Source organism: Pezoporus wallicus, unplaced genomic scaffold (genome assembly GCF_028554395.1).
Source record: "Pezoporus wallicus isolate ANWC-B61680 ecotype Strahan unplaced genomic scaffold, APGP_CSIRO_Pwel_v1 contig_4131, whole genome shotgun sequence".
In the NCBI taxonomy this organism is placed as follows: Eukaryota; Metazoa; Chordata; class Aves; order Psittaciformes; family Psittacidae; genus Pezoporus; species Pezoporus wallicus.
Window position 1 is genome coordinate 2,542,626 of NW_026641950.1, and position 13,985 is coordinate 2,556,610.

Below are 13,985 nucleotides of genomic sequence, written 5' to 3' on the forward strand. Positions count from 1 at the left end.
CAGCCCCGAGCGCACTGGCCCAGGAGGAGGCACAAGCCCGACGGACTCTGCGTGGGTCGCGCGACTGGCGACACGCAGAGCGTCATCACGTAACTACCCACTCTCCCCTTCCTCCCGCCCGTGCGCAGCAGGGTGGCTCGGCGGCGCCAGCGGGCCCCGCGCGCCGCGGAAGGCGCATGCGCTCTGCTGTTCGCGCCTTCGGTGGCGGCCGGCGGCGATGCCGGAGGCGCGGGTGGGGGGGCGGCTGAGGGGGGCCGGTTGTGGTGCACCCCGCCCCGCAGTGCTGCCCGCCCCGGGCCGGAGGCGGCACCTTCCTCCTTCACTTGCCTGCCTCCCTCTTCCCACTCAATGGGCTGAGCACGTGCCACGCCGGGCGCTACGCGGGCGAGGTCTGAGGGGGCCGGGAGCCGTTGAGGGAAGGCGGCCGTGGAGGGGCTGGTTGCCCGCGTTCTCCGTCAGCTCTCGGGTCCACGCAGCTGTGCCCCCTTGACCGGGGGGCTGCGGTTGCCCCGGGGTGCGATCCACCTTCTGTAGTCAGGCACCCACCCGCCTGAACGGCTTGCCCCTGAACGCATGGCTATTCAAAATCAAATGGGGGAAGATAACTGCTTAAAACGCATTGTCTCGCAAAAGCTATACACGGAGGAATTTGTATTTGCATTTGAATTATAGCTGTTCAGGTTCTAAAACGTGGAGGGGTGGGATTTTCACAAGTTGAAGAGGTAATAACACCGTGTAATCTTTGTGGAGGTAGAAAATTAGATTCTTGGCAAACCATAATTCTCCAGGGTAAGGGCTGCAAGAAGCAGGAAAATTTCATGAGGGGATGTGGCCCATAGCTGTGTACATCACGTTACCTGGGACACTTTAAACTTTGATTTTTAGGACCAAGCCTCCCGTTGTCACTCACTGCAGCTGCTTTTTTCCATCCTTTCGTCTCTTTTATTTCTTCGTCATTAAAAAAAGTTCTAAATACAGCAAGATAGGTAAAGGAACGTTTCTGTTTGAGTAATATATGAAGTGCCTGTACCCACTTAAAAATCAGATTTTGCAAAATGATTCATATTATTTAAGTTTGCATAATACATTGTTCTAAGTGCTTGCTTACTGGCAGAAAGGTTTGGATTTCACATGATAATGGTTATTTATAGGCAGTGACACAGCTTTGGAAGAGCCCATTTGGAAGGAATAGGTGGTTTGTAGGGAAGATTTTCATCTGTGAACTAGTTACAGAAGCAAGAAGTTTTATGGATGTGGACTGGTGGCTGTTTGAGCAATGAAGGCCACAAATGCACCTCATTCTTTTGCAGAACTGCAATCCCACGTTGCCTTGCAAATAGCCTCCACGACATGAAAATATGAACACGAGAGGGGACACTGGATCAACTGCTGCCTCTTAAAAGCTTTCTTCAGTTGTTTTTCTCCCGTTTCTTGAAATAAAAATGTCACAAGCATTCACAGTATGACTTTATAATGTACATGTGCAATAATTCAAAATATAATAACCACACCATAATTCAAAGTAAAATAACATACTCATCTTTTTTCAGTAATTAAGGTATGTCACGTTTTCTTCTGCATTCTTCGGCAGTGTACTTATATTTGGCCTGCTTACATTAAATCAACAGCACATTTAAGTTACTGATAGAATTCCTCCAGCTTCACTGGAGTCAGGATTTCCCTCCCTCATTCATGTTTTCAAAATTACTTCTGGTTCTTTCCTGCTAATAACAGATGAGTTTTCTGTGCTCAGGTAGGATGGATTTTTACTCTAGTCAATGTAAAATTCACTTTATGAACAATATATCATGGGTTTTTTTTGGTAGGCAAAAAGTATATTCCTACTTTTACTGAATATACATAGTGTATATTTCAAACCCGTATGGTCAAACTATAAATAAAAATTATTGATAATGTGTTTTACAGTTCATATCAGCTCTGTGTACTTTCCAACTGACAAGCTGAAACCGTTAAGGTCATATTTGTGCTCATTTTGAGCTAAAATAGCATAACCAATGTTTTCCTTTGTTAATAAACAAGTTATCTTTGATCTCTAATTAATGTTGCATAAACACCTGTGAGGAATCTGAAATACATTATTACAAAATAGGCATAGATTTTCCAGGCAGTGACTGATTCCATAAGTGTTCTGCTTTCAGGAAAAATTACTATTTTTAATAAATACAGAAGTTAGTAATATTAGCCAGGTGATAATTGTTTTTATGAATTTATGAAGAATAATCCCACCTCAGGATGATAGACAAAGCCTTGCAATTACGGTATAAGTCACCAAAAAAGTGCCTGTATATGCTTGTGTACAAAAATAATACATGCTTAATATGTTACATCTTGCCTTTTCTGTCTGCTGTCTTGTCTTGCTGCAAGTCCATAGAATCATTGAATCACAGAATGGTTCGGGTTGGAAGGGACCTTCAGGGTCACCTAGTTCCAACCCGTCTGCCATGGACAGGGGCACCTTCCACTAGTCCAGGCTGCTTAAAACCCCTTGCAACCTGGCCTTGAACACTGCCAGGGATGGGGCAGCAATAACTTTTTCTGGGCAACATGTTCCCATGTCTCATCACCCTCACAGTGAAAAAGTTAAGATCTTGTAGCACATGACAGAGATTTTTAGTTAGTTTGTTACAGAGGTATAGCAACACCAAGGTGTTTATTCACAACATTTTGTTTGAATGATGTTATTTTCCCTCTGAGCCATGGAGTTGTTCGAGCACCATGGTGCTGCACTTCTTAAATGCATCATATGACATCATGAAGTGCCACAGTTGACCTGTATAAGCTCTGTTTAGTGTAGCTTCTTAATCATGGCATATACAGCCTTTAATAGAGACTACACATTAGAGTTTCTTCACATTGAGAGAGTGTTAAGTTTCAATTATTCTTTTCACATTTACAGTTACTGTCTTGTACACATCATTATAATTTTCAGGGTGCTGTCCAGCAAGGAAGAAACATTAATGATGGTTGGGTTTATCATGAAGAAGGGCATTTGTGAAACTGGAGAGATGGAAGATAACAGAATCGGTTTCTTAGTTCATATGAGAAGAGGATGAAATCACACGGGTACTCCAGCAGACATTCTTCTGGGCTAATCACACAGCACAGAGTGCCACTGGGGCACAGGCAACTAACACTGGCAGAGCTTAACAGTCTGAACAAAAAGAGATGCTTTTCCCATGTTCTTGTACAAAAACAAAAATACAGATCCCCAAAAGCATAGCACGCTTGTACTTTGAACACACCCTAAGAATACAGAAAATACTTATTTTTACAGGTACATGATCAAGACAAGAGTGTTTAGCTTTTTCTCTTGCCTGAAGAAGTTACATGGTATGAAAGGCACAGTAATTTCTGTACACAGGAAAAATGTCTTTTCATTTGTTATGTCCTCAGCAACTGCATTTTTACACATCATTTTTGGCATGTGCTATTTCTCTAGCATATATCCAAATACATCCTCTTTTCTGCTGAGATTTATTGTCTGAGTGAATATTGTATATTTCCACAGAACTTCCAGACATCTGGTAGCCCAGTTGAAGCATACTCCTGTCCCTGTTTGGTGTGTCCCTTCCCTCTGACTTACCCTGGGTCTGGATCGGGCTTTGGATTTTTTGGCAATACAACATTTTTAACTCCCGTTTGGTTTGTCATTCCCTGCACCCACAGATCAATTTGTGCAGAACTTTTAGCTATCCTCTCACTGTGTTCATCCTTCCTGAGTGGGATAATTTGCATTTGCTTTTACCTGAGTGTGTTGTGATTTCCTCAACCCATTTTCTTTTTCAGTTGGTAAATACTGATTACTAGTCCTGTCCTTCAATATACTTGCAGTCTTTCTCGGCTGTCTGTCATCTGCCAATTTAATAAGGATGCTTTCAAAATCAACCAGATCAACAGTGAAAATTTTATGACTGAGTGAGTCCAAGATCTGGAAGACACCTGAAGAATGGTGTCTGAATATATCACCTGAATATAACACCTGAATATATCCTGTCATCCCTTGCTAACTCCTCTGGGAATGGTTTCTAATCATTTCTGCACCCATATTGGAGTAGCTTTATCTGCTCTGTAGCCCAGGTTCATCTTTCCTAACTTAAGCTTAACCTAAAGAGTAGTTGCCTAAAGCTGATTTCATACTCAATAATTAAGGGAAAGACGGCAGGCCAGTCAAGTTATTCTTTGAAGTTGCCTTTCTCTTCACTGAAGGGAAGGAACACAATGCACATTTTCTCTTCATTTTGGACATTTCACATTGTGTCTGTGAAGTTGATGAGATGAAGTAAGATAAGTGATTTTGTTTATGGTAGTGTCAGGGTGCACTGTGTAGAAGGGCAGCATCAGCAAAGACGAACTATGTCATGTGTACTGTGTTCCCATTAGCTACAGGTTTTGTCACTGCTGGAGAAGCAGATTAAGTTGGTTGGACTTGCTTGGGCAGACTGCTTGTTTGCTTTTGCTTCAATTCCTGGTATTTTGAATATTGTGTTGAAACTATTTAGAATATTTTCAGTATTTGTAATAACTTCAGTTTCACTAAACTGACATGGCTAACAGAGACATGTGAATTCTGCACCAAAACCAGCAAGGTGGAGCAGAAAGTTAAAAAGAGTGATCCCAGAGGATTTTGGTTTTTCTTTGCTTCCATCTCTAAGAATCCCTCTCTATGCTTTATTTAAGATGGGAGTTTTACTGTCAGTTTGTGGTCTCCAGGAATAGGGACTGACCGTGGAAGCAGGCTACCAAAAGTCAGTTCTGAACATAGCTACAGGCTGTCAAAAGTTCAATATCGGTTCAAAGACAGCTTTTTGTAACTCCACTGAAGATATTATTGGGAGTAACAGTTTTGAAAAGGTGATTCTTCTTATGCTGTTATTCTTTCTTGCTGGAGTGTGCACAACTTAAGGGGTCTCAGCCACTGAAGTTCTGTTTTTCTCAGTGATAACAGTTGTCTGGACAAAAAAACCTCATGCTACAGTAGTGTTAAAATTACTAAGGGCGTTGGTGTCACCATAAGCCTGTGGAGAAAGCTTCTCTTTGTGTCATTTTTACATGCATAATAACAGCTGATGCACAGAATATTTTTAATATCAGAGTGGGAGGATATGTGAACCCCAGGTGCAGTTTCAGAGGTGCAGCTTACAAGTTTAATGGTGTTATTAGAAGCTGAAAATTCACAGCTTTTTGTGTTGTTAATGGGTTTGGACCCGTGTGAACAGATATGACAAATGCATTGCACATTTGTCAGCTGAATCATTTATCAACATACTGTTCAGTGTACAGTACCTGGTAGTGTCCATGATAAGCTGTAGAGCATCACCTGTTCTGTCTTTAGAAAATGTAGTTTATTTTCATCTGGTTTTGCAATTTTTTTTAATGTTTTATATGTTGCCCCAATATCTCATGAAAATTGCACATTCTTTCAAGATTTCTTTACATAAAAGGATAATTTTCAGCACATTCTTAACAAGATTTTTTTAAAGCAATTTTGTCTTGTATTTTTGAAAGAATTAAGCAGTTAGTTGCATAATTAAGGACTGAGAGTTAGGTTTGGATTTGGAAGTTGCATTTAGATGCAAAAGATTCCTGGTGTCCTATCTGATTCTTTACTGGCCTGTTTAGTGTGTGGTAAAGTGCTTTACAATATTAAAACTAGGTTGAAGCAACAGTACTTTATTTATCTCACTGTGTTGTATTGTCCAGAACTGAAGGAAAGGAGTTTGTTGTTTAAAGCTCAAAAATGAGACCTTTAACACTAGAATTGTTCAGAGAAAGAACATTTTAATATAGTTATATTAAACATGAGCACACTCCTTTGCTGTAGAAGCTCATTTGTATGATCATGTAGAATAGTTTCTTTTTTCTATATGCTAAAATTATTGGAAAATATCTAGCAGCAAAAAGGACACGTAAACAAGAGTTTCTTGTTGGTGGGGGAAGCAAATCAGAATGGGAACTCGAGTAACTCACAACATTTGCACATGTGATAGTTAAATGATTACATGCCGGAACTGAGCAGTCTTTCTCTTACACCCACCTTCCTCTTCCACTTCAGCTTTTTTACTATTCAGTTTTATTTTTATCGAAGTGCCATTTTGTGCAATTATTCCCTCACAAAAAGCGTTAGTTGAAATAAATATTAACTACAATTAGCATTAACAATTATATTCAGAGGATTATATTAGCAGTAAAAAATGTATACTAATTGTATTCAAATTAAATCACTCCATTATATTACAAGTAGTTGTTTTTTCTGCCTTTTCAAAAGATGCTCAAATATACTCCTCAGTTTCTCCATTAAATTTGAGCTTGTATCAAACATTAATCGGGTGTTTCATATTTCTGTGCTTGCTTTTTAGCTAATTGGTGGGACTGCTCGTCTATCAAAACCTATAGCAGTAGAAGGTAATACCATTCAGCTGAATAGAAGTGAGAGGATTAAGTTATTTGCAGCAACTCATGTTTTTCCACCATGTAGCATCCTGACATTTCTTTGTGAAGGAAAGAATGTGTCAGGGTTAGCGTTAGCATGACTTCTCCTTGAAAGTCTGGAAAAACATCTGTCATTCTGTCGGCCTTTCCATTAACTACCTGAGCAAATGCAGCGAGACGATTTCATTACTTTCAACAGACTACCTGTGGTCTTATTTAGGTTTATTCTTTGCTAGGCCTTTTGTTTTTAAAAACAGCAAAAGGGTAGCTGGAATCCTGTCTGATTTACAACTCACTAAATTTCTATGTGCTTAAATCCAATTAAAACTGGACAGAATGTTGCCAATATGTCAACAAAACCGCAACAAAGCAATGGGAGGGTTAGCTTACAGAAATTCCTGAATTCCTTTGTCTTGACCAAATGAAAGAAAATTATACTTTGTAAGACAAGTGCATACTAAAAGGATTAACTCTGATAAACTGACTTTTATGTTCAGGTAAAAGCCAGTCTGAGTACTAGGAGAACATTTTTCGATCAGTTTCTTAAAAGCAGCTTTGCATGTAATTAGAGACAAGTCTCTTGGTTAAAAGCTGAGGGAGAAGGGAGGAAGTCATGCACTAAAGCACAGAGGCTGAGCCTCTTAATGGTGTGGAGTGCACTGGAAATATGGGTTTAAAATACATCTGTGCTAAGTTAAATGTTGCTGTGCAGAGGGGCCATGCCCTTCCATCTCACTCCTGCTGGCTGTTTGCTCCTACCAATACTGATGCTCAGCTCTAGGGTAAGCTAGGAGAGTTTGGGGCATTAAGCTGGAAGAAAATTAACCTTAACCCCCCCCCCCCCGAAAGTGGGACCAGACAAGCTGTTCAGCGGGTACAAGCAGCAGATATATAACAGGCAACAGGAGCACCATGGTGAGTTTATGTAATGGATTAAAGGTTTATGTAATGGATTAATTAGATACTATATAATACAAAAAGTGGCTCATTTTAGAAGATCTAGTTTCAAGATCTCACATCAAGATATTCTTTCAAGTATATATGTAACATATATTGAAATATGTAGCAGATATATGGAATATATAACATGGAATACATATATAATATTTATGATACAAGACAGGGAGAGCAGAATTAGCTGCAAAAATTGGCATAAAGTATTAGTAGTACAAAGTATATACTTAATTTTATGCTTGTCCTTACATGATTTGCTGAGTTGGGATTAGGAGAACACCCTCTGGTCATGTGTCAGAGCATCAGTTAAATCTACATAAATCAATAGCATGTCAGCACTTTTCTAGGTTAAATTATTTGACTAGAGGTTTGTAGACTACTTTTTACAAGTATAGGCCTAAGAAAATACTCAGCCTTTATAACGTTTAATCTCACCTTGGACTTTGAATATTTATCAATATAATTCTTTACCATGTAATTTAATTCTAAAATGTATAAAATTTGAATAAATACACTAGTTTGCAAATTGTTCAAAACTTGTAAGACAGCATGTTTTATGGAATAACTAAAACCAGGGAAAACCATGACATCTGCTGAGTTGTATGCAAGTTCTACTTGTACACTCAATTCATGATTACACAAAATAAGTAGAAAAAACATTCTACAGTATCTGTAATTTGTCTAAAAAAGACAAAGTGAGTGTGAAGCCTCTAATGAAAGATCCTTACAGTTTACTGCAGAGCACGAAGACTTGAGAGCTAATGGGCCCGAATAACTGAATTTGATGAAAGATTGCTTACATTACTGCTCATCTTGAACTGGATGATCTGTGGGCAAACTACCCATCCTTGAATCTGTAGCTAAGGTAATCAATTCCCAGATAATGGGAGAATTGACTTTTATTTTAGAGAAGTCAGAATGAATACTAATACACTGCAAGTCAATACCATTTGCATTACAAGTGACTAGTTTATTGCAAGATAAAACAGCATATGAATTCAAAGCATAATTTCTATGTAATTCGATTTTCAGATATACTTTTGTTTTCTTGTCACTTTATTATGTTTATATACATGAATGTCCATTTGAGGAAACAACTGGTGAAATAGATCTTTCTAAGCACTACTTGGGAAAACGAACAAATGTTCAGCATGCAAACTTATTTGATAATTGGTACTTATCAAATGTAAGAACAAACACTGTTTTGTATGTAATTTGTAACCATACATAAATTGCATGTGATTTTTAAATAATATGCAAATAGGAAAAGGATGAATTGGTGAAATCCGTTATTGCAAATTGCCTATTACGAATTGTGACATCAAAAGCTGATGATGAAAGATTACAGAGTCAGGTGCTCAGCCCCAGAAGAAGAGATTGTGATGTGAATGAACAGTAGCAGCATATACTGACTGTAACCAAGTAATACATAATATGGATTCTGTTCTGCTCTGATACGGCATACATACTGCAGCAAATCATTTCCCCTTTCCATGGCATAAACTCCATGCACATGCTATAATCCTGCAACATTCCAGCCAGAGGGTGCTGGTGGCCAATTTCTACTTGCTGTAAGGAGGCAGTTTTTGCTCTGCTTCCCAGGAAAAGACTCACATCTCCAGGTTTGTGATTTTGGAATAGAATAAACACGTAACAGTGCAAATTTGGAGAGTTAGCTGTTATTCAATATTCCTGTTTCCATTTGTTAGAACTATACAAAGCTTCATGCATGAGCTGACACAGGGTTAACCTTGGCTGCTGCAGTGGTTCCCAAGGACTGCACATGCCTTCCTAAGTAGCTTAGGTAGCCTGCTGCTAGGATACCATAGTTTGGGAATCCCTGTCTAATACTTGTTAATTGTTTTGAAATATTATTTTGAAATGACATGTTAAAGTTTGAAGAGCTGGTTTTTAAGGAAAGCAAGAAAATAAAGTACATCTCTTTCCCTGAAGTGAATCATCCTTCCCAGTACTTTTGGGGAAAATGAAAACAAAACCAAACCACAAAACACTGTAGAATTTAATGTGAGCAAAACCCATAAGGTTCTCCAGTCATGCAGAGAAGTTTATGGAAAAATTTATAAATAAGAGCTGAGAATGATTGGGTGTTCATTTTCTGTCAATCTCAATGAGTTCTGTCACTGATTTGTAGAGGGCTGGGATCTCACCTCAATCAAAAGGACATGAAAAAATTATCTTGTAGGTTTTACAGCAGTCATAAAAATCTCTGTTGAATTCTGTATGATTTCCATAAAGTCGGTAGGACTCTTTGATAAAATAAATGCCTTGTAATCGATTTGCCTGAACTAAGACATAGGAGTTATGCTAAGGCCTGTGAATATTTACCCCTAAAGACTGTTTTCTGTTAAAGCATAATTCTTCATTTATAAATAGCAATTACCACTGAATTTTGTGGCCTGAATGTTCTATTACAACCAATAGATAAATCGTAAAGTTGAAAAGTGCATGATGTTCTTTAGCAGGGAATAAATGCCAGTACTCTGTGCCTTTACGATTATATTGACTTTACTATGAACAAATCAGTCAACTCGGAAATAAGCAACTGCTAAGCAGTGGCGATAATTCTAATGCTGATTTCTTGCTTGGAAGGACAGCTGTTCTCACGGCTGCCTAGCTGAAGTTTGATCATACAGCTGGATCCTGCTTCAGTGACCGCTCGGCGGCTTTGGCCGCTCATTGCTGTTACACTAACTTTTTGTTTCTCAATCATAAGCAAATTAAAGCAGGCAGCTGCAAAATCATCAATAGGTTAAATTCATTAGCTGTTCTCTGTCTGAAATAAACAGGAAAATGAAGCTCTCCTTGGTCTTAATTGGTTCTTATAAAAGTTGGCAGGGAAACAAAGACATTTGTACACTCCTTTATTTTTATAAGAGATTTGCCTGAAAGAAAAACCTCAGACATGTAATTTCCTCTTTTTTTTTTTCCCTCCCCTGCTTAATGCTCTCAGTCAGAGGCAACCCAGCACCCTCTCTCTGAGGGTAGAAAGAAAGGTGGTTTGGCAAGAGATTACACTCTGTGTCTTTTGTGCGGATTGGGGCATGTTCTGGGGAGCCTGCACAAGCTGTTTCCACAGTAATAGGCCGCATTCTGTGTTTACAGTCTCCTGTACGGGTAATTCATCTGCAGGAGAAGCCTTAGCTGAGCGCTGTGGTTCCACAATCATTACCACTGGCTCTGGGCCATGCCACATCACCCAACAGTACAAATTTGATCTGGATCAGGTGTGGGCACATGATTACACTTTTGTCAAATTAGCAGAGTGCTTCTTGAGGCTTTTATGCCACCTGTCTGCTTTTATCCTGCTTGCAGGGGAAGAACGCACAGTGCCGGAACCGCAGAGGGTTAGGGCTGTGTGGGCAACCAATGCCTGTTGTAGCAGTCATCCCACTGGGGCAAAGTTAACCTGTCAAAGTTTTGTTTGAACAAATTGAATTGGCAAGGAGTCTTCCAGCAGGAGCAGCATGTTGTGTCATGCACCCATGGCACTGCAAAGCTGGCAGCGGAAGCCTCAGAAACATTCAATATGCTGTCACACATTGTCCTGTCCTATAGCCACAGCCTAGTCTGGAGGAGTCTTAATTCTCCTAACTTTCCACAGAATTTACTTGCATGGTATTCTGGCCCTTATACCTTTTAAAGTGCATTTTTTCTGGTGAGCTGAAGACTGTGTAAGACTTTGCTGCTGCTGAAAAGGTGTGATGTCACCACTTCCATTGCATCAGCTCCAGTATTGATGCCAGTCACAGAGTGAGTCAGACTAGCAAGTTGATTTAACTGAAAACTAAGAGAAAAAAAGAAAAAACATCAGTGTAAGTTTGGACTGTGCCTTTGTTGGCAGCCTTCGGATTGGCTTGAGCCAACTGTAAGCCCATGGGTTTAGACTTTGAGTTTCAGCTCTGAGTATTTTCCAGCTGAAAGGTCTTGTTATAATGGATGGGGGGAAACCCTAAGAACTTTTGTGATAAATGGTTAACAGTGAAGCTACTAATTTACTGAAATGTTAGTCTGCTGAATTATTGCAAAATATTTCCAGTGGCATTTTCTACATTTAGCATGTAAAGAATAGTGTATGTGGTTTTGCTTCTTTACTGGTGAAATATTTATGCTGATTAAATGCGTTTTTAATAATTTTTACTTTCTCCCACTAAGTGACATTCAGAAAAGAAATATATCTGAGACTTCTGTATTCTCATCCATTAACCTGTAATTCCTCTCCCCCTGGGATTACATATCACTTTAATTCTTTGGGTTTTAACTCAACCACTGAATAGACATTCCTTTCTGGACCTAGATAAGTTAAGATAGTTACTCATCAGCACTTCAGAGAGAGTTTGGCTTTCTCAGCCATCAATTAAGTAAGCATTTCTAAGACAGCGTAATAAATCCTACATGAGGATTAATGAAGCTTTAAAATAAATGACTACTGACTGCCATCTACCCTGCTGCATCCTCTCCCTCCTGGGAACTATGTTAGTTAAGGAGCCAGCTTGTAGGAATCTGGGAGAGAATAGTTGGGGGGTAGGCGTAGGATGGAACTGAGAACTATGTTGGGGATTTCAGGGAAGAGCTTGCTTAGGCAAAGGCTGCAGATGTCAAAGGGTGATTGTTTAGAAAATTGCGTGAAGGAGGAACAAGTGGAGAAAACGGTTAGGTGCTGGAGAAAGGTTGGGAACCTGCTGGGGAAGACTGGAAGCAGCTGTTGATTCCCAAGGAGCAGGTACCAAGATGTGGTACTGCTGTTTCCTAATCTGTTCCTGGTAAAATAACCTGAGGAATAGGTCAAAGCACTTATTTATACTATTCAAGCTAATCTTCCTAATTCTTAGCTGTAGTTGATTAGGCTGTGCTAAAATGAATAACCCTGTAACCAGCAGTGTGAGTTTGTTAACTTAGTATAAGAACAGGTAGAATTCTGCCTTAAGTGCTACAGCTTTTTGCAAAAAACAGCTACAGCTGTTTGCAAAATAGATTACCACAGTGCTGCCTAAGTAAGAATTCAGGGGACTCTTTTACTTGAAGTCCTAGATAACTTACTTCTAAGTTGCCAAAGCTATGTAAACTAGGGACTTCGTATCCTTTGACTTTCAGAAAGAAATTTAAATTAAAGCCAGAGAGAAGATTGTGATTTACGTCCTAGTTACTGTTACCTCCATGACCCATTTTAAATTAGGGAGGATAGACAGAACTTTCTCGTAAGTCACAGAGGAAAATAGACTTCCCAGTGTTTCATTGAGTATCTTGTTGAAAAAGTTAAGTGTATTACTATTACTTAAAACATCATTTTTAAGTCTCTAATTTAAATGCTAGGGAAAGAATGCTTATATCATGTCACCTAGGTCGTCCACCAAGCCTTTGAACTGGATTTACTGAGATAAAGTAGGAAGTCAGTTTTGCGTTGCTTCTCTGGGTCAAACTGACCACATAACAGCATGAGCAATTTGGATATACAATTGACGACTGTTCATTTAAGGTTCATACTTCTTGAATTTGCTACTTTTTTCCAATATTGCAGTTGTTGAAAGATATTAAAAACCCCACGTATTTCAATTGAGATATTCTATGTGAGTAGTAACAGAAGGTCACAATATGTTCCGAGAATTCAAATATGTGAATGTTCTCTTATGGTTACTTACTTGTATAGATGGAGTTACAGATGGGTTACCAGATGGAATACCTTCCTTCCAATATAGTTACATGTATTTAAAAATGGATGCTATGCAATCGTATTATTTAAATCAATTCTTTTATTACTTTTGAGGCCATAATGACAGTAACTATTCTGTAACAGAGAAATGTGGCAAGAGGAATGTAATTTCTTGCTGTAGAATTGTCAGGCTTGTCTGACAATGTCTCACTCGGAAGAAAGGATCTTAAACCAATTCTCCCTTCTTTAAGAGACTGAATATTGACAGGTAGCATGCAATACCGTTCAGACAGGACACTAAATGTCCAGGAGTGTGTGAAGCAGAACTGGCTAAAAAGAAATTACAAGAAGAACATTTTGGGACACAGCTGCCTCAGAAGTACTCTTCCCTGCTTAACAGAGCCTATTCCTGAGCCAGAGGCCGAGCACATCTTGCAGAAGCATCGTTTTCCAGTTGCTCAATCTTTTGCTCTTTGAGTCACTTGCTTATCTGGGTCTTATAATGTTGACATCACCATAGCACAATACTAAAAAATAAAACAAAAGATAAATCCTGCCTGAAAAGTGGAAAACCAGCACATGCTACCCCTGTATATGCCCTTTCTCAGGGTGCATATTCTGTCATCTCATCAGCCTACCATTCTTTACTCATAACCTCATGCTTTATTTGTGTGGGTCTTTTCTGGACAGCCAGTCATTCACCTGTGAAAAGTCATTAACGAGAGCTCGTTTTAGTCTCATCACCTGCCTTCCTTCTCTTGTCAGTTACCCATAAATTCCAACATCATTGTTAATGTTCTTACCACCTTTTTGACAAAACAAGGCACAAAAATTAGTGGTAATAGTTATCACACTATGGAAGTTTTGGGGAAAGGAAGCAGGGCCACCTAAAGCCAGTTGTCCGGGACCATGT

General features: G+C 39.3%; 1 long non-coding RNA gene across 1 annotated transcript; it reads left to right on the forward strand.

Moving 5' to 3' along the window:
• The first annotated feature begins 1,368 nt into the window (after positions 1 to 1,368).
• On the forward strand, positions 1,369 to 8,381 carry LOC130608280 (uncharacterized). The gene is made up of 3 exons (XR_008974498.1): positions 1,369 to 1,558; positions 2,951 to 3,084; positions 8,145 to 8,381. It is a non-coding gene; the product is annotated as an uncharacterized LOC130608280 (long non-coding RNA).
• Positions 8,382 to 13,985: the final 5,604 nt, after the last annotated feature.